Source organism: Salvelinus sp. IW2-2015, linkage group LG27, assembly GCF_002910315.2.
Source record: "Salvelinus sp. IW2-2015 linkage group LG27, ASM291031v2, whole genome shotgun sequence".
NCBI lineage: Eukaryota > Metazoa > Chordata > Actinopteri > Salmoniformes > Salmonidae > Salvelinus > Salvelinus sp. IW2-2015.
In genome coordinates this window covers 26,311,123-26,338,154 of record NC_036867.1, presented here as the reverse complement: position 1 = coordinate 26,338,154, position 27,032 = coordinate 26,311,123, and the positions used below count along the sequence as shown (strand labels likewise).

The following is a 27,032-nucleotide window of genomic DNA, read 5'->3' as shown; positions in this document are numbered from 1 at the left end:
GCACATTTAACATGCTGATAGAAATTTGGTAAGATGGATTTAAGTTTCCCTACATTAAAGTCCCCGGCCACTAGGAGCGCTGCTTCTGGGTGAGCGTTTTCCTGTTTGCTTATGGCGGAATACAGCTCATTGAGTGCAGTCTTAGTGCCAGCATTGGTCTGTGGTGGTATGTAGACAGCTACGAAAAATACAGATGAAAAATCTCTAGGTAGATAGGTGGTCTACAGCTGGTCTACAGCTTATCATGAGATACTCTACCTCAGGCAAGCAAAACCTCGACACTTCCTTAGATATCATGCACCAGCTGTTGTTTACAAAAATACATTGTCCCCCGGCCCTTGTCTTACCAGACGCCGCTGTTCTATCCTGTCGATACAGCGTATAACCAGCCAGCTGTGTGTTGATAATATCGTCGTTCAGTCACGACTCCGTGAAACAAAAAAAAATACAATTTGGAATGTCCTATTGGTTGTATAATCTTCCACGTAGGTCATCGATTTTATTTTCCAAAGATTGCACATTTGCTAGCAGAATGGAAGGCAGTGAGGGTTTATTCGATCGCCTATGAATTCTCAGAAGGCAGCCCGCGCTCCGGCCCCTTTTTCTCCGCCTTCTCTTCATGCAAATGACAGGGATCTGGGCCTGTTCCCGGGAAAGCAGTATGTCATTCACGTCGATCTCGTCGGACTCGTTATTAAAGGAAAAAAAAATATTTTGCCAGTTCGTGCTGAGTAATCGCAGTTCTGTTGTCCAGAAGTTATTTCCGGTCATAAGAGACGGTAACAGCACAAAATCAGTATAAAAAATAAGTTACAAACAACCCAAAGAAAAACAAAAAAACACAATTGGTTAGGCCCTTGTAAAATGTCAACCTTCTTCTCCGGATGTCCCCTTTCCAACAAGTCAGTTAGTCAAATTTCTGCCCTGTTAGAGCCGCCCCGGTCAACTGTAAATGCTGTTATTGTGAAGTGGAAATGTTTAGGAGCAACAAAGGCTCCTAAACAGCCGTGAAGTGGTAGGCTACACAAGCGCATAGCACGTAAAAATCATCTGTCCTCAGTTGCAACACTTACTACCGAGTTCCAAACTGCCTCTGGAAGGAACGTCAGCACAATAATTGTTAATTGGGAGCTTCATGAAATGGATTTCCATGGGCGAGCAGCTGCACACAAGCCTAAGATCACCATGCGCAATGCAAAGCGTCAGCTGGAGGGGTGTAAAGTTTGTCGCCACTGGACGCGTTCTCTGGAATGATGAATCACGCTTCACCATTTGGCAGTCCGACAGATGAATCTGGGTTTGGCGGATGCCAGGAGAACGCTACCTGCTCCAATGCATAGTGCAAACTGTAAAGTTTGGTGGAGGAGGAATAATGGTCTGTGGCTGTTTTTCATGGTTCGGGCTAGGCCCCTACGTTCCAGTGATGGGAAATCTTAATGCTACAGCATACAATTACATTCTAGTTGATTCTGTGCTTCCAACTTTGTGGCAACAGTTTGGGAAAGCCCTTTCATGTTTCAGCATGATAATGCCCCCATGCACAAAGCGAGATCCATACAGAAATGGTTTGTTGAGATCGGTGTGGAAGAACTTGACTGGCCTGCACAGAGCCCTGACCTCAAACCCATCGAACACCTTTGGGATGAATTGGANGTGGAGGAGGAATAATGGTCTGTGGCTGTTTTTCATGGTTCGGGCTAGGCCCCTACGTTCCAGTGATGGGAAATCTTAATGCTACAGCATACAATGACATTCTAGACGATTCTGTGCTTCCAACTTTGTGGCAACAGTTTGGGGTAGGCCCTTTCCTGTTTCAGCATTACAATTCCCTCATGCACAAAGCGAGGTTCATACAGAAACGGTTTGTCGAGATCGGTGTGGAAGAACTTGACTGGCCTGCATAGAGCCCTGACCTCAACCCCATCTAACACCTTTGGGATGAATTGGAACACAGACTGCGAGCCAGGCCTAACCGCCCAACATCAGTGCCCGACCTCACCAATGCTCTTCTGGCTGAATGGAAGCAAGTCTATGGAGCGAGATACCTGCCAAAAGGTTGAATTTACAGTACCAGTCAAAAGTTTGGACACACCTACTCATTCCAGGGAATTCTTTATTTTTACTATTTTCTAAATTGTAGAATAATAGTGAAGACATCAACACTATGAAATAACACATATGGAATCATGTAGTAACCAAAAAAGTGTGAAACAAAGCTAAATATATTTTCGATTTTCGATTCTTCAAAGTAGCCACCCTTTGCCTTGATGACAGCTTTGCACACTCTTGGCATTCTCTCAACCAGCTTCACCTGGATTGCTTTCCCAACAGTCTTGAAGGAGTTCCCACATATGCAGAGCACTTGTTGGCTGCTTTGCCTTCACTTTTCCTTTCAATTCAACATTTCCCAAGCAATCTCAATTGTTTTGAGGTCGGGTGATTGTGGAGGCCAGGCCATCTGATGCAGCACTCCATCACTCTCCTTCTTGGTCAAATAGCCCTTACACCAGCTGGAGGTGTGTTGGGTCATTGTCCTGTTGAAAAAGAAATGATAGTCCCACTAAGCGCAAACCAGATGGGATGGCGTATCGCTGCAGAATGCTGTGGTAGCCATGCTGGTTAAGTGTGCCTTGAATTCTAAATCAATCACAGACAGTGTCACCAGCAAAGCACCCCGAAACCATCACACCTCTTCAACCATGCTTCACAGTGGGAAACACACGTGGAGATCACCAGTTCACCTACTCTGCGTCTCACCTACTCTTAACAGTAGTTGGAACCAAAAATCTCACATTTGGACTCATGAGACCAAAGGACAGATTTCCATCGGTCTAATGTCCATTGCTCATGTTTCTTGGCCCAAGCAAGTCTCTTCTTCTTATCGGTGTCCTTTAGTAGTGGTTTCTTTGCAGCAATTCGACCATGAAGGCCTGATTCACACAGTCTCCTCTGAACAGTTGATGTTAAGATGCATCTGTTACTTGAACTCTGTGAAGCATTTATTTGGGCTGCAATTTTTGAGGCTGGCAACTCTAATGAACTTATCCTCTGCAGCAGAGGTAACTCTGGGTCTTCCTTTCCTGTGGCGGTCCTTATGAGAACCAGTTTCATCATAGCGCTTGATGGTTTTTGTGACTGCATTTCTTGACATTTTCCGCATTAACTGACCTTCATGTCTTAAAGTAATGATGGACTGTCGATTCTCTGCTTATTTGAGCTGTTCTTGCCATAATATGGACTTGGTCTTTTACCAAATAGGGCTATCTTCTGTATACCACCCCTACCTTATCACAACACAACTGATTGGCTCAAACACATTAAGAAGGAAAGAAATTCCACAAATTAACTTTTAACAAGGCACACCTGTTAATTGAAATGTATTCCAGGTGATTACCTCATGAAGCTGGTTGAAAGAATGCCAAGAGTGTGCAAAGCTATCATCAAGGCAAAGGGTGGCTACTTTGAAGAATCTAAAATATAAAACATATTTAGATTTGTTTAACAGTTTTTGTTGGTTACTACATGATTCCATATGTGTTATTTCATAGTTTAGATGTCTTCACTATTATTCTACAATGTAGAAAATAGTAAAAATATAGATAAACCTTTGAATGAGTAGGTGTGTTCAAACTTTTGACTGGTACTGTCTGAATATTGTTTGTATTTATAAAGTCTTTATAAATCGTTTTTACTATACCTTAATGTAAACATGGTGAATATCCAAATGATCTATTATTGCCATAGTCTATAAATACATTTGAATTCAGTTCTTCTCTTTTTCAAATAATGTTACAAAAGGGGATCTATGGAAATGTGAAGATCAACAACTGGCAATACCCTAAATGGGAATACCAGCCAATCAAAGAAGAGATTAATTGAACGAGTTTGGGACTGGGCGTTTCTTTGTGAAATTCTCGTGTCCCAGACAGAGAAAGAAAAATGATGAGTTTGAGATATTGAAAAAGCCAGAAAAGTCTCCGTCTAGAATTGAAATATCTAGCTAGTAAGGCTGACTGCAAAGGAGTTTCTACCCCGAAGTGATCTGGCGAAGAGCAAACTGTGAGAGCAAATTTGCACTAATGCAACGAAGCTTGAGTGAGTAATATTGCGTTTGACGATAAACTGTTCCATGTTGCGTGGGAAACTAACTTGCAAGCTGTTCTGTCCTCATGGCAACAGTTAATAAATTAAGTGGTTTTCTAAATCCGCTCACATCTCCTTAGCAAAGTAACAAAATATATGGGAATAATAGCTGTACTTTCCAATATGCAAGGTTAGCTGTAGTGAGCTAGCACGGTTGCGAAGGAATATAGACCCCCTTCTTGAGCTCGAGCCAAGTGTTTTGACACGGAGCTTGTCACTGACAGCGCGAGGCAACTGGGTAAATATTTGCAAACTAACCTCTTCTTATTTTGGGGGATTTGCATTGTTTGGAATAAGGACATCAACATCAGAAACTATACATGTTATGGTAGCTAGATCTTTTCTTTATTGACATAATAGTGAAGCTAGCGAGCTAGCTCGGCTCGCTCTTAACTAAGCAACTTCAAGTTTTAGCACGCGACGTTGATAATAAAATGACTAACGTTAATGATTCAGATTCTACAGATTACAATAGCCATTTCTGTATTTTGCTCCTTTGTATCATTGCTAGATTATTCCAAAAGTTTATTGGTTTTGTCTCTGGCGTAGTAAGTACTGTAGCTWGGATGATGTCACCTGTAGCCGTTCTGGGTGACAGGTGTTAGAAATGTAAACACACCAGTATTTGCACCCTACCATGTAAATAGCATGGTATTTAGATCAAACAAAAAAGTGATTTTTCGTGATATAACTCAGTGTCTGTTTGTACAGTATTGGAATTATGGGTAAACACTTTAGCTCTCATACCTGTGTAGTAACACTGTAATAGCATTGTTGTTAAATCATATTTTAGTCAGGTGACAGACAGGGTGAGTGGGTGTGGTCTGAGGTCTTAAGGGCCAAGGGTCATAGGCTACTGATGTGATAGCTGATCTTCTTGCACATGTACAATCAAGTAGTGGGTGGACAAACCCCCAGGCCCAGCCATCACCATGTGGTTTGTGGTCTGCTGCAGGGGGTGAAGACTAGGCCAAACCAGGGGATGCTGGCAGGGCTGTGGTCTGACTGCGGCTGCTCAGATCACCTTTCCTGTCTTCACCATATGGCTCGGAATCTAAAGCCTGGTCAGATTCCTGTGGATTCTGGTCAGTCTCCAGTATTGATATGGTGTTCCCTTCCAGTAAATTTCCAAGGGGATCATAGAGACTCTATGAGGGCTTCACCCTTGGCTCATCTCAACTTCTTGGTTTTAACACTACCAACTGAAATGCACCCAGCTCTATACCTATGTGTAGTAGTAACACTGTACTGACTACTGTTACATAGCTAGTACTCTAGTAATTGCATTGTAATTGCACAGTAAGGAAGTAGGGCAGTTTTTGTTATTGGAATAAAGTACTAGGCCTAAGCGACTATACTTGCTGATTAAGACAAAACATTTCCTGCTGAGCTGTTGAGTAACCTAAAGCCAGGTTATGAATTTCTGTGGGCTTTCATATTTCAGGAGGAGAAGTGGAATATCTGTCTAAGTCAAATCAAATCAAAGTTTATTTGTCACGTGCACCGAATACAACAGGTGTAGACCTTACAGTGAAATGCTTACTTACAGGCTCTAACCAATAGTGCAAAAAAAAGGTGTGTGTGTGTATGTGTGTGTGTGTGTGTGTGTAGGTAAGTAAAGAAAAAAAACAACAGTAGCAAGGCTATATACAGACACCGGTTAGTCAGGCTTATTGAGGTAGTATGTACATGTAGGTATGGTTAAAGTGACTATGCATATATGATGAACAGAAAGTAGCAGTAGCGTAAAAAGAGGGGTTGGCGGGTGGTGGGACACAATGCAGATAGCCCGGTTAGCCAATGTGCGGAAGCACTGGTTGGTCGGCCCAATTGAGGTAGTATGTACATGAATGTATAGTTAAAGTGACTATGCATATATGATAAACAGAGAGTAGAAGCAGCGTAAAAGAGGAATTGGGGGGGGGGGCACACAATGCAAATAGTCCGGATAACCATTTGGTTACCTGTTCAGGAGTCTTATGGCTTGGGGGTAAAAACTGTTGAGAAGCCTTTTTGTCCTAGACTTGGCACTCCGGTACCGCTTGCCATGCGGTAGTAGAGAGAACAGTCTATGACTGGGGTGACTGGGGTCTTTGACAATTTTTAGGGCCTTCCTCTGACACCGTCTGGTGTAGAGGTCCTGGATGGCAGGCAGCTTTGCCCCAGTTATGTACTGGGCCGTACGCACTACCCTCTGAAGTGCCTTGCGGTCGGAGGCCGAGCAATTGCCGTACCAGGCAGGCAGGTTGCCGTACCAGGCAATTGCCGTACCAGGCCGGCCAGGTGTCTGACCTCCTCCCTATAGGCTGTCTCGTTGTTGTCGGTGATCAGGCCTACCACTGTTGTGTCGTCTGCAAACTTAATCATGGTGTTGGAGCTGTGCCTGGCCATGCAGTCGTGGGTGAACAGGGAGTACAGAAGGGGACTGAGCATGCACCCCTGGGGAGCTCCAGTGTTGAGGATCAGCGTGGCAGATGTGTTGCTACCTACCCTCACCACCTGGGGGCGGCCCGTCAGGAAGTCCAGGATCCAGTTGCAGAGGGAGGTGTTAGGTCCCAGGTTCCTTAGCTTAGTGATGAGTTTTGAGGGGACTATGGTGTTGAACGCTGAGCTGTAGTCAATGAATATCATTCTCACATAGGTGTTCCTTTTGTCCAGGTGGGAAAGGGCAGTGTGGAGTGCAATAGAGATGGCATCATCTGTGGATCTACCCTTATTAAGAATTTGAAAGACTCTACTGTAGGCTAGGTCTCTAGGAAATGAGGCATGCCTATCAGGAGCAAGCCATACATGCTGACCACACCGCTCGCGATGCAAAATAAATGTACACATACATGTTATTCAGTAATTGCACCGCCTCAGCGAGCGTCTGCATGGCTAGGTGCTAAAATAGAAATAGGTTCTATTTTTGAAGCTCAACGCACTGCAAGTCCAGCCTCTCCCATCTCTTCAATGGTCTTTAGGAGCATATACCCACGTGAGTGATTGAAAGATGAACTGACGTCCACACTCCAGTCGGTTGCAGTAATGCACCGTGAAGTTGGTTGCCAACCACCATATAAAGTCCAAAGAAGTAAAACAGAAGCCTGAGGAAGGAGGAGAGATGACAAAACGGTAAACCGAATTCCTTTCTCATCTGTGTATTAATTGTTGGGGTAGAGGACCTTGTGCATTTCAGGTAAAATCACAACCCAATATTTATATCCCAGGACAAATTAGCTTGCAACAGCAAGCTAGCATTGCTAAATTGCCTTAAATGTTTAATGCTTTTCGACCTGTCCCCAAATTAATATAATTGGTTCAGAGTTTGTTTTGATATTTCAACCTGCGTGTCCTGATCGTACCTCGTGTGGGGGTACAAAATCAATATTCGCGCGATGGTGCACACAGGCGTCCGGTTTGATCACCATGTTAGGCCTACTTTTTTCTACGCCTCAATTCAAAATACTTGTGATGGTAAAAACTCAGGTCCATACAATAATAAGTGGATGCCTTCTACATGCAGAAATGCAGGCTGTGCAGTTCTAAACAAGCAAGGAAATGTGAGAGATGGTTGTAAAAAGGTCCTGGCCTCTGTCTGTAACCACTACTGCCTCATCAGCACTGCTTCTGACTCACTGTTTATTTTGTTTTTGTCTTTAAAAACAACTTTTTTGTAGTATTTTACCCCAATTTAAATCTTGTCTCATCGCTGCAACTCCCCAACGGGCTTGGGAGAGGCGACGGTCTAGTCATGTGTCCTCCAAACCACGCTTCTTAACCTTCTTAACCTTAGCCTTAACCTGGAAGCCAGCTGCACCAATTTGTTGGAGGAAACACTGTTCAACTGACGACCAGAGTCAGCCTGCAGGCGCCCGGTCCGACACAAGGAGTTGCTAGAGCACGATGAGCCAAGTAAAGCCCCCCTGGTCAAACCCTCCTCTAACCCGTACGAAGCTGGGCCAATTGTGCGCCGCCCTATGGGACTCCCGGTCGCGGCCAGTTGCGACACAGCGTGGGATCGAACCCAGGTCTGTAGTGACGCTGCGCCACTCAGGAGGCCCCTGACTCATTGTCTGCATCCCAAATGGCACCCTATTTCCCTTTGACCAGAGCCCATAGGGCCCTGGGTCCCACTATATATAACGAATAGGGTGCCATTTGGGATGCAGACACTCACCGCAAAGTAATAGATGACAGGCAGCAGGTCCTTTGGCTTATATACAGTAACCTAGGGGCAGGGAGGGATGCGCCATATGACTGCTGAGTGATGACCTATTTAGGTGAATGGTTGATTATGTATTCTGCTGCACGAATGTCCTGATGTTACCATGTTTTATTGTTTATCTCTCTCCAGGAATGCATAGTGATGTGGAGGTACCTGTAGGATGTGTCACAAATGGCGTCTTTGGGGGAACGAGAGAAGTTTAGGCATCAAGGTGTTGTGATATGGACATTAGAGTTGGGCGATATTAAGATAGTATCAGATATAGAAGATTGACAGCCATCGTCGATGGTGACAACATCGTGATGTGACAGACGTGATGTCGCAGTGCGAAGTTGGCGCAAAACATATTCATCCTGATGACGTGACAGGAAGTCTGTCAGGATGTTCTCTTTACCAGGCCCGGGACAGTGAACTTGAAGGGCTGTAAGGAAAGGTACCACCTGGTAATCCTCTAATACAGTATGTGTCTCTCATCTGATGGAGCCATTGCAAGGCCCGGTGATCCATCTCCAGCAAGAACTCCTTCCCTAGGAGGTAGAGGTGTAACTGTCACGATCGTCGTTAGGTGAAAGAGAGGACCAAGGCGCAGCGTGATATAAATGCATCTTCTTTTTAATAGAAGAAGAAACGAACACGAACACTAATACAAACTAGACAAAACAACAAACGACCGTGAAGCTATCAAACGAAAGTGCAGACACAAGCAACTAACGTCAAGACATAGACAATTACCCACAACCTACCTAATGCCTATGGCTGCCTAAAATATGGCTCCCAATCAGAGACAACGATAGACAGCTGTCTCTAATTGAGAACCAATCCAGGCAACCATAGACTTACATAAACACCTACACTGAACACAACCCCATGAACTCTACAAAACCCCCTAGACAATACAAACACCCTAGACTAGACAWAAACACACAAACATCCCCCATGTCACACCCTGACCTAACTAAAATAATAAAGAAAACAAAGATAACTAAGGCCAGGGCGTGACAGTAACAGTATATGTATTTGTACCGAACCATTCAGTACAGGGACCTTGATTCGGTGCGCACTGTGAACTCGATTGAATACATAAAAATAAATACAAAAAATAAATACACTAGGCCTACAGCCTATGCCTACACTGCATTGTATGGCTCTTGAGTAAATCGGAGCTAAAAAAAACAATTTCAGGCTATTCCGTTCAAACAACTACAGCCTATTCGAACATTGTAATCAAAATTAAAATCTTAATTGTTGTATTTCAAATTGTACTTTTGTGAGGTGTAGCCGGCAACTAGTTCTGTATGATGGCGAGTGCTGGGGTCGATAAATCTGCAGTTTGGGAACATTTTACTTCCTGGTAGATTACAACGGCGACAGAGAAAGTATGTCGCCACTGCTCAACCAGAATAGCCTATTCAGCTGCCAACACCTCAAATATGTTGACACATTTACGCTGACATCACCCCAGTACCACCGGAGCAAGAAACACATAAAAACAACAACACAACTTCGTCTCCTGTCTGCATTCAAGCAGCCTATCGCAGCTGATTCAGACCGGGGCAAAGAAATTACAAGAGCGATAGACTATGTTTATATATGCGCCCATTCTCGGTGGTTGAGAAGCATAGGGGGTTTCAGCACCTCGTGAAAGTGCTCGAACAACGGTACGAACCTCACCCTCTCGCACCCATTTCAGCAAACAGGTGGTACTCGCTTTAAACTAAGCAAGCTAAAGCCGAAGTTGTCAATTAATTGGCCAACCCTGTGTCACGCTTACTACAGATGGATGGACCTCCGGGGCTACAGAGAGCTACTAAACAGTGACAGCCCATCACATTACCCCAGAGTGGGAAATGAGAAGTATGTGCTACAGTGTGCATATTTTTCTCCTTGTAAGAAAACATTATAGCATAGGATTATACAATGTCGAGACATGTTTACATATTGATTTCACACGCATATTGCACTTTATTTTAGTATTGTTGTTGATGAGTAATCGTGTCTTTTAATTTAAAAAAACAGTGTTAGTATTCCTGATAGTGCTCTCATCAGGCATTGTATGACTCATCATCATACAGTTGAAGTCGGAAGTTTACTGTCACGGTTGTTGTAATGGACGGACCAAGGCGCAGCGTGTGTAGAGTTCCACATCTTTATTACGGTGAAAACTTCAAACAATAAACCAACAACAAAAACGTGACATCAGTGGTGCAACAAGCACAAACACAATATCCCACAAAGCAGGTGGGAGAAAGGGCTTCCTAAATATGATCCCCAATTAGAGGCAACGATTACCAGCCCACCAACATAGAAATAGAATGACTAGAACACCCCCATAGTCACACTCTGACCTAAACACCATAGAGAACCACATACTTTTCAACTCAGTTTTTCACAATTCCTGACATTTAACCCTAGTAAAAATTATTTCACCACTTTATTTTAAGAATGTGAAATGTCAGAATAATAGTAGAGAGAATTATTTATTTCAGCTTGTATTTCTTTCATCACATTCCCAGTGGGTCAGAAGTTTACATACACTCAATTAGTATTTGGTAGCATTGCCTTTAAATTCTTTAACTTGGGTCAAACACTTCGGGTATTGTTCCTTAAGCTTCACACAATATATTGGGTGAATTTTGGCCCATTACTCCTGACAGAGCTGGTATAACTGAGTCAGGTTTGTAGGCCTCGCACACACTTTTTCAGTTCTGCCCACAAATGTTTTATTGGATTGAGGTCAGGGCTTTGTGATGGCCACTCCAATACCTTGACTTTGTTGTCCTTAAGCCATTTTGCCACAACTTTGGAAATATGCTTGGGGTCATTGTCCATTTGGAAGACCCATTTGCGACCAAGCTTTAACTTCCTGACTGATGTCTTGAGATATTGCTTCAATATATCCACATAATTTCCATCCTCATGATGCCATCTATTTTGTGAAGTGCACCAGTCCCTCCTGCAGCAAAGCACCCCCACAACATCATGCTGCCACCCCCATGCTTCACGGTTGGGATGGTGTTCTTCGGCTTGCAAGCCTCCCCCTTTTTCCTCCAAACATAACGATGGTCATTATGACCAAACAGTTTTATTTTTGTTTCATCAGACCAGAGGACATTTTGCCAAAAAGTACAATCTTTGCTTTTTTATGGCAGTTTTGGAGCAGTGGCTTCTTCCTTGCTGAGCGGCCTCTCAGGTTATGTCGATATTGGACTCGTTTTACTGTGGATATAGATACTTTTGTACCTGTTTCCTCCAGCATCTTCACACGGTCCTTTGCTGTTGTTCTGGGATTGATTTGCACTTTTCGCAACAACGTATGTAAATCTCTAGGAGACAGTACACGTCTCCTTCCTGAGCGGTATGACGGCTGCGTGGTCCCATGATGTTTATACTTGCTTACTATTGTTTGTACAGATGAACGTGGTACCTTCAAGCGTTTGGAAATTGCTCCCAAGGATGAACCAGACTTGTGGAGGTCTACAACTTTTTTTCTGAGGTCTTGGCTGATTTCTTTTGATTTTCCAATGATGTCAAGCAAAGAAGCACTGGGTTTGAAAGTAGGCCTTGAAATACATCCACAGGTACATCTCCAATTGACTCAAATTATGTCAATTTGCCTATCAGAAGCTTCTAAAGCCATTACATAATTTTCTGGAATTTTCCAAGCTGTTTAAAGGCACAGTCAACTTAGTGTATGTGAACTTCTGACCCACTGGAATTGTGATACAGTGAATTATAAGTGAAATAATCTATCTGTAAACAATTGTTGAAAAAATTACTTGTGTCATGCACAAAGTAGATGTCCTAACCGACTTGCCAAAACTATAGTTTGTTAACAAGAAATTTGGGGAGTGGTTGAAAAACAAGTTTTAATGACTCCAACCTAAGTGTATGTAAACTTCCGACTTTAACTGAATATCGAATCAGGAATACCAACACATTGTATTTTCCTAAATGAACACAAATTAATTACAGTAACTGTGGATTTTAAATTTTCCCGCTGTACTGAAACCAAACCAAACTGCGACCCCAAAACCGTGGGTTTGGTGAACTGTTACACCCTTACTAGGAAGTAGTACTTGAGGGTATCGACTGCCCATTTTGTGGTCAAACACTCCTTTTCCATCATTGAATACCTTCTCGTCTCTCTTGGAAACAACTTCCGGCTGATGTATTGCACAGGTCTTCTGTCATCCCCTTCTCCCTGAAGTAACACTGCTCATAGATCAACCGCGGAGGCATCTGTCTGCAGCTCTGGCTCCTGGCACATGCGCTGCTTTAGATCCTCATGTCTGCATCGCACTCAGGGAACCATTTCATCTTCTGTGGACTTCCTGGTGAGGCCAGTGAGCACAGCAGCTCGGCCTGAGAAGTTGGGGATGAACCGCCGGGACCACCCCACCAAGCCCAGAAAGGACCTCGACTTCTTCTTGGTAGTCAGGGGTGGGCTGGACAGCCCCGTCTCCACCTTGCTCAGTTGTGGCTTGATGAGCCCAGCACGTAACCAAGGTATTGCACCGTGGCCTTGGCTAGATGCCACTTCCGTGCGTTGACCACAAGTCCAGCCTTGTGGATTCGTCAGAAGATGTCTTTCAGATGGTGGAGGTTCTCCTCCCATGTGGAACTGTAGATGATGACGTCATTATTTACGCTTCTGCGTGCGCCTCTGTACCCCTCAGAACACTGTCCATGAGCTGCTGGAAGGTCGCGGCAGCGCAATAAAGCCCAAACACCATATCCGAAAACCGGTAAGCCAGTAGGTGTTCTGAAAGCGGTCAACTCCTTGGACGCTTCTGTTGGAGGGACTTGCCAGTAGTGTTGAGCGATTAATGCTTTTTGAGGTCAGTTCAGTTTCGGTTCGATTATTTAAAAAATTATCACAATTTCCAATTTCAGTTTTGATAATGCATAGTGCATTTAATGTTTAAAAAAATAATGTGGCTTAAAAGCTGTAACAACACAAAATAAAGCAATTAACCTTTTCACACGTACCAACAAACGGGTGTGATCATTCTACAGTGGTCCGTGCAGTGTACGCTCAAACCGGTGTGATTAGAATGCTTATTTAGAACGTCCAGTTTCGTTTGACGCAACAATCAGCATTTGAGCTGGCCACATGGTTTTTTCACAGAAACATTTTGCACAAACACAGTCATTACAAAGTTATGTCCAGAGTGTGACCAGTTTATTTTTGGATGCAATGTTCAGACATTCACAGAAGTAGCTACAGCATAACACAATCATCCAAACCAAAAAATGTAGGCTACATTTGTCCTAGCCCTAACCTGTGAAAGATTGACGTAACACAAGCAGTAATTTTTATAACTATCGGCTGAATAGCAATGACTATTTATAATTAATCACATCACGGGTGAGCTCACCATTGATCTAAATAATTGAGTAAAACACTTTCTAGAAATCGAAAGTAATCCGACGATGGGTAGTTTGTGCGCAACGCCATTTTTGTTTTTTGCATCAACCAAAGATAATAAGAGGAGACAAGATGAGTTTGGTCTGTTTATAGTATGCATGTTGAAGTGGGTGTGTCGTCTACGATTATTCACTTCCCTTCATTCACCTCCGGAAGTTTACCCGAAAGATGAGTGAACCATTCCTTCACCTCATTATACAATATTTGGTCTGACAGACGTTTACCTGACACCCAGAATGCATTGTATAATGTCAACAAACATGGCGCCACACATAGCTGGCAAATAGCTTAGCATTAGCTCATTTTAATCAGTACAACCTAAAAAAGTATTTTACACATATCATAGGTGTCCATTACAATCTCTGCAGTAATCGAAATGCGTTATTTGTCACCAGTACTTGAAAACGTGAATAAAACTGTAAATACATTATGCTACATACATACATACATACATACATACATACATACATACATACATACATACATACATACATACATACATACATACATACATACATACTAGAGGTTGACCGGCATGGCCGATTAATTAGGGCCGATTTCAAGTTTTCATAACAACTGTAATCTTCATTTTTGGATGTCGATTATGGCCGATAACATTGCWTTCCACGAGGAAACTGCGTGGCAGGCTGACCACCTGTTACGCGAGTGCAGCAAGGAGCCAAGGTAAGTTGCTAGCTAGCATTAAACTTATCTTATAAAAAAACAATCAATCTTCACATAATCACTAGTTAACCTGTCTAGGAACGGAACCCCTCGCCAACAGCCAATGAAATTGCACTGGCGCCAATTTCAATCAACAGAAATCTCATAATTCAAATTTCTCAAACATACAAGTATTAGACACCATTTTAAAGATAAAATTCTCTTTAATCCAACCACAGTGTCCGATTTCAAAAAGGCTTTTCGGCGAAAGCAGAACATATCATTATGTTAGGTCAGCAACTAGTCACAGAAAGCATACAGCGATTTTCCAACCAAAGAGAGGAGTCACAAAAAGCAGAAATAGAGATAAAATTAATCACTAACCTTTGATATTCTTCATCAGATGACACTCCCGGGACAACATGTTACACAATACATGTATGTTTTGTTCGATCAAGTTCATATTTATATCCAAAAACCTCAGTTTACATTTGTCTTTGCCCCCACAACATCCCGTGAATTTGCACAGAGCCACATCAATTTACAGAAATACTCATAATAAACATTGATAAAAGATACAAGTGTTATTCGCAGAATTAAAGATATACTTCTCCTTAATGCAACCGCTGTGTCAGATTTCAAAAAAACTTTATGAAAAAAGCAAACTATGCAATAATCTGAGTACAGCGCTCAGAGACCAACACAACCCAAACAGATATGCGCCATGTTGGATTCAACAGAAGTCAGAAATAGCATTATAAATATTCACTTACCTTTGATGATCTTCATCAGAATGCACTCCCAGGAATTCCAGTTCCACAATAAATGTTTGATTTGTTCGATAAAGTTCATAATTTATGTCCAAATATCTTCTTTTTGTTAGCGCGTTTAGACCAGTATTCCAAATTCATGACGCGCGATCACTAGGAGCAGACAAAGTCAAAAAGTTCCGTTACAGTCCGTAGAAACATGTATAGAATCAATCTTTAGGATGTTTTTAACATAAATCTTCAATAATGTTCCAATCTGAGAATTCCTTTGTCTTCAGAAATGCAATCGAACACAAGCTAACTATCACGTGTTTAGCTCGTGCCACTCTGTTAGAGACCTTACTCAATCCCCTCTGATTCGCCCCCACTTCACAGTAGAAGCATCAAACAAGGTTCTAAAGACTGTTGACATCTAGTGGAAGCCTTAGGAAGTGCAATATGACCCCATAGACACTGTGTATTCGATAGGCCAAGAGTTGAAAAACTACAAACCTCAGATTTCCCACTTCCTGGTTGGATTTTTCTCAGGTTTTTGCCTGCCATATGAGTTCTGTTATACTCACAGACATCATTCAAACAGTTGTAGAAACTTCAGAGTGTTTTCTATCCAAATCTACTAATAATGTGCATATATTAGCAACTGGGACTGAGTAGCAGGCAGTTTACTCTGGGCACGCTCTGGGCACGCCCCCTAGCCCAAACAGGTTAACTATACATGGTTGATGATATGACTAGGTTAACTAGATTGTCCTGCGTTGCATATAATCAATGCGGTGCCTGTTAATTTATCACCGAATCACAGCCTACTTCACCAAACGGGGGATGATTTAACAAAAGCGCATTCGCGAAAAAAGCACAATCATTGCACGAATGTACCTAACCATAAACATCAATGCCTTTCTTAAAATCAATACACAGAAGTATATATTTTTTTAAACTTCATATTTAGTTAAAAGAAATTCATGTTAGCAGTTAATATTAACTAGGGAAATTGTGTCACTTCTATTGCGTTCATTGCACACAGAGTCGGGGTATATGCACCAGTTTGGGCCGCCTGGCTCGTTGCGAACTAATTTGCCATATTTTTACATAATTATGACATAACATTGAAGGTTGTGCAATGTAACAGCAATATTTAGACTTAGGGTTGCCGCCCATTCGATAAAATACGGAACGGTTCCGTATTTCACTGAAAGAATAAACGTTTTGTTTTCGAAATGATAGTTTCCGGATTTGACCATATCAATGACCAACGGCTCGTATTTCTGTGATTATAATATGTGAATTAAGTTTATGATTTGATAGAGCAGTCTGACTGAGCGGTGGTAGGCGGCAGCAGGCTCGTAAGCATTCATTCAAACGTTACTGCGTTTACCAGCAGCTCTTAGCAATGCTTGCTTCACAGCGCTGTTTATGACTTCAAGCCTATCAACTCCCGAGATTAGGCTGGCAATACTAAAGTTCCTATTAGAACATCCAATAGTAAAAGGTATATGAAATAAAAATGGTATAGAGAGAAATAGTCGACGCGTCATAATTCCTATAATAACTACAACCTAAAACTTCTTAATTGGGAATATTGAAGAACTGGGAAAATTTAACCACCAGCTTTCTTATGTTCTCATGTTCTGAGCAAGGAACTTAAACGTTAGCTTTTTTACATGGCATAAAACAACTCACTCTGGGGTGACCGTTAGAGATATTTGGAACTCTCATATGAAAAGGTTAATACAAGTCCCATGATGGTAGTGACTGCCTATGACTGCTTATCACTTATTAACCATCAGTTATTCACATGACTTTACTTGAATACAATATTTCAGTTGTTGTGTATATTACATTTGTTTTATTTGATTACTTTATTATTTAAGTCATCATCTCATCTCTATAGAGCTGCTGCCTATGCTGTGACAAAATCACTATTTTAGTAGTTCTTCGAAGTATGTAAGGCATACTTTTATGACTGCTGAATACCAACTTTCAATCACTAAGATCATGTATTTTCAGGTAGAAATAACTCTCGAAGAAACTGCTCTCTATGTATCCCCTCTTGTATCCCCTCTTACATAGCAGACATAAAAGATACACAGACCGGAAAAGTAGCCGCGCAATGAATTATGGTCATTGTAGTTAATTATCACATTTTCCACACTAAACTATGTAGAACATTGGCCTGTTGTAAAATACAACTCCCTACTACATCGCACAGTTCGGGCATGAGTTGATTTACTCTACCGTTCAAAAGTTTGGGGTCACTTGTTTTTGAAAGAAGAGCGCATTTTTTTGTCCATTAAAATAACATCAAATTGATCATAAATACAGTGTAGACATTGTTAATGTTGTAAATGACTATTGTAGCTGGAAACGGCAGATTTTTTWATGGAATATCTACATAGGCGTACAGAGGCCCATTATCTGCAAACATCGCTTGTGTGTTCCAATGGCATGTTTTGTTAGCTAATCCAAGTTTATKATTTTAAAAGGSTAATTGATCATTAGAAAACCCTTTTGCAATTATGTTAGCACAGCTGAAAACTGTTGTTCTGATTAAAGAAGCAGTAAAACTGGCCTTCTTTAGACTAGATGAGTATCTGGAGCATCAGCATTTGTGGGTTCGATTATAGGCTCAAAATGGCCAGAAACAAAGGACTTTCTTCTGAAACTTTTCAGTCTATTCTTGTTCTGAGAAATGAAGGCTATTCCATGCGAGAAATTGCCAAGAAACGGAAGATCTTGTACAACGCTGTGTACTGCTCCCTTCACAGAACAGCGCAAACTGGCACTAACCAGAATATAAAGAGGAGTGGGAGGCCCCGGTGCCCAACTGAGCAAGAGGACAAGTACATTAGAGTGTCTAGTTTGAGAAACAGACGCCTCACAAGTCCTCAACCGGCAGCTTCAATAAATAGTACCCGCAAAACACCAGTCTCAACGTCAACAGTGAAGAGGCGTCTCCGGGATGCTGGCCTTCTAGGCAGAGTTCCTCTGTCCAGTGTCTGTGTTCTTTTGCCCATCTTAATCTTTTCTTTTTATTGGCCAGTCTGAGATATGGCTTTTTCTTTGCAATTCTGCCTAGAAGGCCAGCATCCCGGYGTCGCCTCTTCACTGTTGACGTTGAGACTGGTGCTGATGCTCCAGGTCCTGAGACTTGGTTCATCTGGCCATGCACTGCCAAAGTCATAGTAAAACTCCTTGTATGCTATTTTTTTTATCTCACTCGAGTTGTTGTGTTCTGATTAATGAGGGGGTCCCTGATGAATTTGCTATAACAAAAGGGGTCCTCGGCCCCAAAAAGTTTGCGGGTGTAGCAAAATGCTTGTGCTTCTAGCTCCGACAGTGCAGTAATATCTAACAGTTTCACAACATATTCCGAAAATACACGTAAATCTAAGTAAGGAATGGATTAAGAATATACATATGTTAGAGCGGCATTGGACTAAGATGCAGTGGCATAGTATAGAGTACAGTATATACATATGAGATGGGTGATGCAATATTTACAAACAATTAAAGTGACCAAGATACCGTAGAATAGTATAGAGTACAGTTTACACATGAGAGATGAGTAATGTAAGATACAGAGACATTATTAACGTGGCTAGTGTTTCATTTCCTAAGTGGCCAGTGATTCCTAATCTATGTCTGTAGGCAGCAGCCTATGATGTGCTGGAGATGGCTGTTTAACAGTGAGTGGTGTAGTATACAATACAGTATATACATATGAAATGGGTGATGCAATATGTAAACACAATTTAAAAGTGACTAAGATACCGTAGAATATTATGAAGTGCTAGTGATGGCTGTTTAGCAGTCTGATGGTCTTGAGATAGAAGCTGTTTTTCAGTCCCTCGGTCCCAGCTTTGATGCACCTGTACTGACCTCGCCTTCTGGATGATAGCAGGGTGAACAGGCAGTGCCTCGGGTGGTTGATGTCCTTGATGATCTTTTTGGCCTTCCTATGGCATCGGGTGCTGTAGGTGTCCAGGAGGGCGGGAAGTTTGCCCCTGGTAATGCGTTGGGCAGACCGCTCCACCCTCTGGAGAGCTTTGCGGTTGTGGGCAGTGTAGTTGCCATAGCAGGCGGTGATACAGCCAGACAGGATGCTCTCAATTGGGGGTCTGTAAAAGTTTGAGGTTGTTAGGTGTTAAGCCACATTTCTTTAGCCTCCTGAGGTTGAAGAGGCGCTGTTGCACCTTCTTCACCACACTGTCTCTGTTGGTGGACCATTTCAGTTTGTCAGTGATGCATTCGCCGAGGAACTTGAAGCTTTCCACCTTCTCCACTGCGGTCCCGTCGATGTGGATAGGGGGTGCTCCCTCTGCTGTTTCCTGAAGTCCACGATCATCTCCTTTGTTTTGTTGACGTTGAGTGAAAGGATATTTTCCTGGGACCARACTCCCAGAGCCCTCACCTCCTCCCTGTAGGCTGTCTCATCGRTGTTGGTAATCAGGCATATTACTGTTGTCGCCTGCAAACTTGATGATTTAAGTTGGAGGCATGCTTGGCCACGCAGTTATGGGTGAACAGGGAGCTGAGCAAGCACCCATGTGGGGCCCCAGTGTTGAGGATCAGAGAAGAGGAGGTATTTTTACCTACCTTCACCACCTGGGGGTGACCCGTCAGGAAGTCCAGGACCCAGTTGCACAAGATGGGGTTCAGACCCAGAGCCTTGAGCTTGATGATGAGCTTGGAGGGTACTATGGTGTTGAATGCTGAGCTATAGTCAATGAACAGCATTCTTACATATGTCTGCCTCTTGTCCAGATGGGACAGTGCAGTTTGCATTGTGGTGGTGATTGCATTGTCTGTGGATCTATTGTGGCGGTAAGCAAATTCAAGTGGGTCTAGCTTGGCAGGTAAGGTGGTCATATGATCCTTGAATAGTCTCTCAAAGCACACTATGATGACAYAGGTGAGTGCTACGGGGCGTTAGTAATTTAGTTCAATTACCTTTGATTTCTTGGGTACAGGGACAATGATGGCCATCTTGAAGCATGTGGGGACAACAGACTGGGATAGGGAGAGATTGAATGCTTGGCTAGGGATAAGGGTTAACACGTTTAAATGTCTTACCCACATCGGCCACGGAGAAGGAGAGCCTACAGTCCTTGATAGCGGGCCGCGTTGGTGGCACTGTATTATCCTCAAAGCGAGCGAAGAACGTGTTCAGCCTGTCCGGAAGGAAGACGTCGGTGTCCACGACGTGGCTGGTTTTTCTTTTATAATCCGTGACTGTCTGTAGACCCTGCCACATACAGTTGAAGTCGGAAGTTTACTTAAAACTGAGTCATTTAAAACTCGTTTTTCAACCACTCCACAAATGTATTATTAACAAACTATAGTTTGGCAAGTCGGTTAGGACATCTACTTTGTGCATGACACAAATCCTTTTTCCAACAATTGTTTACAGACAGATTATTTCACTTTTATAATTCACTGTATCACAATTCCAGTGGGTCAGAAGTTTACATACACGAAGTTGACTGTGCCTTTAAACAGCTTGGAAAATTCCAGAAAATGATGTCATGGCTTTAGAAGCTTCTGATAGGCTAATTGACATAATTTGAGTCAATTGGAGATGTACCTGCGGATGTATTTCAAGGCCTACCTTCAAACTCAGTGCCTCTTTGCTTGACATCATGGTAAAATCAAAATAAATCAGCCAAGACTTCAGGAAAAAAATTGTAGACCTCCACAAGTCTGGTTCATCCTTGGGAGCATCCTTGGGAGTATCTGTACAAACAATAGTAGGCAAGTATAAACACCATGGGACCACGCAGCTGTTATACCGCTCAGGAAGGAGACGCGTTCTGTCTCCTAGAGATGAACGTACTTTGGTGCGAAAAGTGCAAATCAATCCCAGAACAAGAGCAAAGGACCTTGTGAAGATGCTGGAGGAAACGGGTACAAAAGTATCTATATCCACAGTAAAACGAGTCCTATATCGACATAAGCTGGGAGGCCGCTCAGCAAGGAAGAAGCAACTGCTCCAAAACTGCCATAAAAAAGCCAGACTACTGTATGCAACTGCACATGGGGACAAAGATTGTACTTTTTGGAGAAATGTCCTCTGGTCTGATGAAACAAAAATAGAACTGTTTGGCCATAATGACCATCGTTATGTTTGGAGGGAAAAGGGGGAGGCTTCCAAGCCGAAGAACACCATCCCAACCGTGAAGCACGGGGGTGGCAGCATGATGTTGTGGGGGTGCTTTGCTGTAGGAGGGACTGGTGCACATCACAAAATAGATGGCATCATGAGGGAGATAAAGGATATGGATATTTTGAAACAACATCTCAAGACATCAGTCAGGAAGTTAAAGCTTGGTCGCAAATGGGTCTTCCAAATGGACAATGGCCCCAAGCATACTTCCAAAGTTGTTGCAAAATGGCTTAAGGACAACAAAGTCAAGGTATTGGAGTGGCCATCACAAAGCCCTGACCTCAATCTTATAGATTTTTTTTCTCGCAGAACTGAAAAAGCGTGTGCGAGCAAGGAGGCCTACAAACCTGACTCATTTACACCAGCTCTGTCAGGAGGAATGGGCCAAAATTCACACAATTTATTGTGGGAAGCTTGTGGAAGGCTACCCGCAACATTTGACCCAAGTTAAAGAATTTAAAGGCAATGCTACCAATTATTAATTGAGTATATGTAAACTTCTGACCCACTGGGAATGTGATGAAAGAAATAAAAGCTGAAATAAATAATTCTCTCTACTATTATTCTGACATTTCACATTCTTAAAATAAAGTGGTGATCCTAACTGACCTAAGACAGGGAATTTTTACCAGGATTAAATGTCAGGAATTGTGAAAAACGGAGTTTTAATGTATTTGGCTAAGGTGTACGTAAATGTCCGACTTCAACTGTAAATGCAGCTTCTCTTCTGTCATTACTTGATGCTCATCTAAAATACTAAACGCTTTGCTCACCAGAATGTCATAAATCGATAGAATGATCAATGCATCATCTACAATCTAGTTGACATCGGTAAAGTTCTCTGTCATTTCTGCTTCTCTCTGAGTGAGGACGTTTAGGCACCAGGAAAATTTCCAAATGACAGTTTGACCGGTTTTAAGTAAATTAAAAGCTGTGAAAAAGACCTAACATTTATTTCAGTTCGTCTTGGATGCATATTTAATGTGGTTGAAAATGAAATACTGTCAGCTTTTACAATGCATTCGGAATATATTCAGACCCCTTGACTTTTTCAAAATGTTGTTATATTACTAAAATGGATTAAATAAAAATGTTCCTCATCAATCTGCACACAATACCACATAATGACAAAGTGAAAACATGCTGATAAAATGTTTGCAATTGTATTAAAAATAAATAACCGAAATACCTAATTTACATAAATATTCAGACCCTTTGCTATGAGACTCAAAATTGAGCTCAGCTGCATCCTGTTTCCATTGATCATCCTTGAGATGTTTCTACAACTTGGAATCTGTCTGTGGTAAATTCAATTGATCGGACATGATTTGGAAAGGCACACACCTGTCTATATCAGGTCCCACAGTTGACAGTGCATGTCAGAGCAAAAACCCAGCCATGGGGTCGAAGGAATTATCCGTAGAGCTCAGAGACAGACAGGATTGTGTCAAGGCACAGATCTGGGGAAGGGTAGCAGCACATTTCTGCAGCATTGAAAGTCCCCAAGAACACAGTGGCCTCCATCATTCTTAAATGGAAGTTTAGAACCACCAAGACTCTTCCTAGAGCTGGTCGCTCTGCCAAACTGAGCAATTGGGGGAGAAGGGCCTTGGTCAGGGAGGTGACCAAGAACCCCATGGTCACTCTGACAGAACTCCAGAGTACCTCTGTGGCGATGGGAGAACCTTCCAGAAGGACAACCATCTCTGCAGCACTCCACCAATCAGGCCTTTATTGTAGTGGCCAGATGGAAGCCACTCCTCAGTAAAAGGCACATGACAGCCCGTTTGTAGTTTGCCAAAAGGACTCTCAGACCATGAGAAACAAGATTCTCTTGTCTGATTAAACCAAGGTTGATCTTTGGCCTGAATGCCAACCATCACGTCTGGAGGAAACCTGGCGCAATCCCTATGGTGATACATAGTAGTGGCAGCATCATGCTGTGTGGATGTTTTTCAGCGGCATGGACTGGGAGACTAGTCAGGATTGAGGGAAAGATGAACGGAGCAAAGTACAGAGAGAGGCTTGATGAAAATCTGCTCCAGAATGCTCAGGACCTCAGACTGGGGCGAACGTTTACCTTCCAACAGGATATCAACCCTAAGCACACAGCCAAGACAATGCAGGAGTGGCTTCGGGAGAAGTCTCTGAATGTCCTCGAGTGGCCAGAGCCCGGACTTAAACCCGATCGAACATCTCTGGAGAGACCTGTAAATAGCTGTGCAACGACACTCTTCATCCAACCTGACAGAGCTTAAAAGGATCTGCAGAGAAGAATGGGAGAAACTCCCCAAATACAGGTGTGCCAAGCTTGTAGTGTCAGTACTGAGTCTGAATAATTTTCTAGAAACCTGTTTTCACTTTGTCATTACTCAGGGACATCAGATTGATGAGGGAAGATGTGTAGATTGAAAAAAAACTATTTAATCAATTTTAGAATGGGGCTGTATGCAACAAAATGTGGAAAAAGTCAAGGGGTCTGAATACTTTCCGAATGCACTGTGTATCGCTGAAAGAAATTGCACGTTTAGGCTACACAACAGGTCAAGATGCTGAAAGAAAGATATCATATGTCTCAACTCCTGTTTCCGACACGAAAGTAACATTTGGTCTATTTTACTGCTAGGAACACTTAATTCTGCTGGAGTTAATATTTTAATAGGCCTACATTCGATGTCCAGACTTCAGTTTCTATTCAAACTATTGGGCTGCTCCACTCTAAAATAATTCTGGCATCCTTACAGTGCCATTTGATAAATGCAAAGAGACATCACTTACAAAACACCAAAAAGTGTTATGAATGACATTTGGTGATTGTCATCATTTATTAGGCCTTCACTTGTCTTGTAACCTGAATTAATGCATATACTGCTGTCCTGTGTCTTTGTCTCAGCCACTCATCTCTGTCTTGGCAAACTTTCAGTGTTATCTTTGAACCACACCGCATTTTGGAGTCTATTCGCTCATCTTTCATGTGACTGACATGCTGTAATGATAAATAGTGTAATAGCCTACAGTTTTTTGGGAATCTAAGTTTTAATTATTATAATAGGCTCCGGAACAATCCGGCTTACTTTCACCCCTGTGATTTTCCCAACAAATTATTTCATCGAATTTATTATAATTTTTTTACCTCTAGATTCCACCTTCTCCATCATCTGCATCCCGAATGGCACCCGTTTCCCTATATAGTACACTACTTTTGACCAGTGCCTTATGTGCAATTTGGGACGTAGGCATTGGACTTGGGTGTAAAACAATGCTGCTCTTTCTCACTCCCTTTTCTGAAACCGTACATTCAGCCCGCTGGTCAGTAATCTAATTGACCATTGGTGGCCTCCGGCCCACTAGCCGAGAAAGAMAGGGAGAAATAGTGAGGAAGAGAGAGAGCGGTAGGAATAGAGAGCTAGAAAGAGGGTGAGGGAGATAAAAGGAGGAGGAAAGCAAGGGAACTTGAACTTTCCATTGACCAGTGGCCCTGCAGTGAACAGAACAGAGCTGTATTGTGTGTCTGGGTCTCAGTAGAACACAGCTTCTTTAGCTGTGGTTCTGTACTGTTCAAAAGCATATGAGCCTCAGGCCACATTGGACCCTGGCCAGCCACAAGGTTGCCGGGCCAGGCTGGAGGATACAGCACTTAGAGCCATAGAAATATAATTCATTGTTCATTTATTGGGTTTCTATTTTTGTGAGTAGAGCTCCACTAACAGGGTATGTCAAATGGAGAGAAGAGGGCATGAACCACCGCCATCTCTGAGACCCAAACTCAAAGGCCTGCATTGGAGAAATAAGGTAACAAGCCCCTTCCTCTCTCGCCACTTCTGAGAATGGTGCATGGGATATGATAGGATGTGTTTCAGTTTCGTGAGCATGGTTCAGTTTCGTGAGCAGTAGAGCTATTTAGGTGTAAATGAGCACATTTACTCTCACAGGGAACAATCGTGGCTAAAGTATTATGGTAGCAGAAAGGTTTGTGTGGGATACAATTCTCCTACATGTCAGAGACACAACCAGAGTATTGGCAACCCACATCACCAGCCACTCTAATGCTGTGTGCTCTATGGGCCCTGGCCAAAGTAGTGAACTATAAAGGGAATGGGTTCCATTTGGGATGCAGTCACAGTATCTAGATACTGTAGCTTGTTTCTGGATGAAGACTTTGCACTTRGCCCAATCTACAGACCGTTGGGCCAGTAAACGAAAGGTTGCTGGTTCGAATCCCCAAACCAACTAGGCGAAGAATCTGTCGATGCGCCCTTGAGCAAGGCACTCAAACCTAATTGCTCCTATAAGTCGCTCTGGATAAGTGTGTCTACTAAAATGACCAAAATAATGTATGTATGTCTCTTTGGTACGTTTATGTATTGCTCAGAAGACCCAACAAAAACCCTCTAATCAGTCTGTGACTTGATCGAAAGTTAGAAACCCTAACACTTACCTTGGCCCTTCCTTCACAGATTTGGTTAGCCAAAGACAGCTTATTTGCCCCAGCCAGGAACCTTTATTGTGTCCCTTTACAGGTAAGTTAGCCAAGGACTTAAAACCCTAGCCAGAAAACCCTAGCCAGAAACGCTACCCTATCACAGGTTAGCCAAGGAGAAAGGACCTTTTTTCCTCAACAAGGAAAACAAGTCCTTTGTGGTGTATAGTGATTCCCTCAACAGAAGTGTATTGCCTATGAATACTCTGTCTTTATATCCACTGGGCTGTTTTAATCTCATCGGTGACTGAGCAGATCCTATCCCATGGAGTTCTTCCAGTGACACCAGCCGACCAGCGCTAGCCTAGCATTGTTACCCAACTGCCATGTTGCCAGTTTACTGCAGGGCTCAACATTAACATTTGTCTGCTTGTCTGGGACAGGAAAATAAAATTGTCATGCAAGCAGAATATAGATTAAATTGAATAAAAAAGTCACAAATCACAATATCAAACAATTACCCTGATCAGAAACTGGATAAGAGTGTCTGTTCTCACAATTTCTGCAGCCCAAATCAGAGTAGTATTGCATTGACTGGCACGAGTGGTCTTTTTCAATCACCAGGGGCCGGTTGCACCATTTGGTCATACGCCTATCTTTGAGTGTTAATCATGAAAAGGCAGAGAAAATAATAGCATGTTCATAACCACTCTTTGGAGTGGCATATTCGTGAGTCAATAGCCTACACTTGATTTAGGCTATATTAGCAAGCATGTTTCTGATCAGTGATAGCTCATTTATTCATCTATCACCTCCACTTATTTGCCCATCCAGAGATCAATTTACCAAATATACAGACAGATTCAGTTAGACTAATCAATCAATGTGATTTTGTTCACCAGACAAGTCATGGGCTTTTGGTTGGTAGTAGGTTACTACGCGAGTGAAGAGAAAAATAAACCACTTGTTGAGATGAGCAAACTACACTAAAGATGATCATAAGCACTCACCTCAATTTAGCTAACATTTTCCGAACATAATTGGAACCAAATATCCAAACAGAGATTTAGTGAAAACCAAAATCTGACATTGATTGATTTATCAAGATGAATCCCCACGCTTGTCTCAAAGCTGCACAATGGCGCTGTCCCAATCAAAACAGTGCTGAAATGATATTCTATTCCACATGAGGCTATCCCTTTAATTTATAAAAGTTTGAGTGACTTTAGGAGTTTCAG

At 42.5% G+C, this 27,032-nt stretch overlaps 1 protein-coding gene across 1 annotated transcript in view; it reads left to right on the top strand.

The window, feature by feature from the left end:
- Positions 1–3,919: 3,919 nt before the first annotated feature.
- The window catches only part of LOC111953746 (MAGUK p55 subfamily member 7-like), a 255,668-nt gene continuing 232,555 nt past the window's right edge, over positions 3,920–27,032 (top strand). The window contains 1 exon segment of the mRNA XM_070435462.1: positions 3,920–4,095. The gene's annotated coding sequence lies outside the window, so the exon portion shown is untranslated.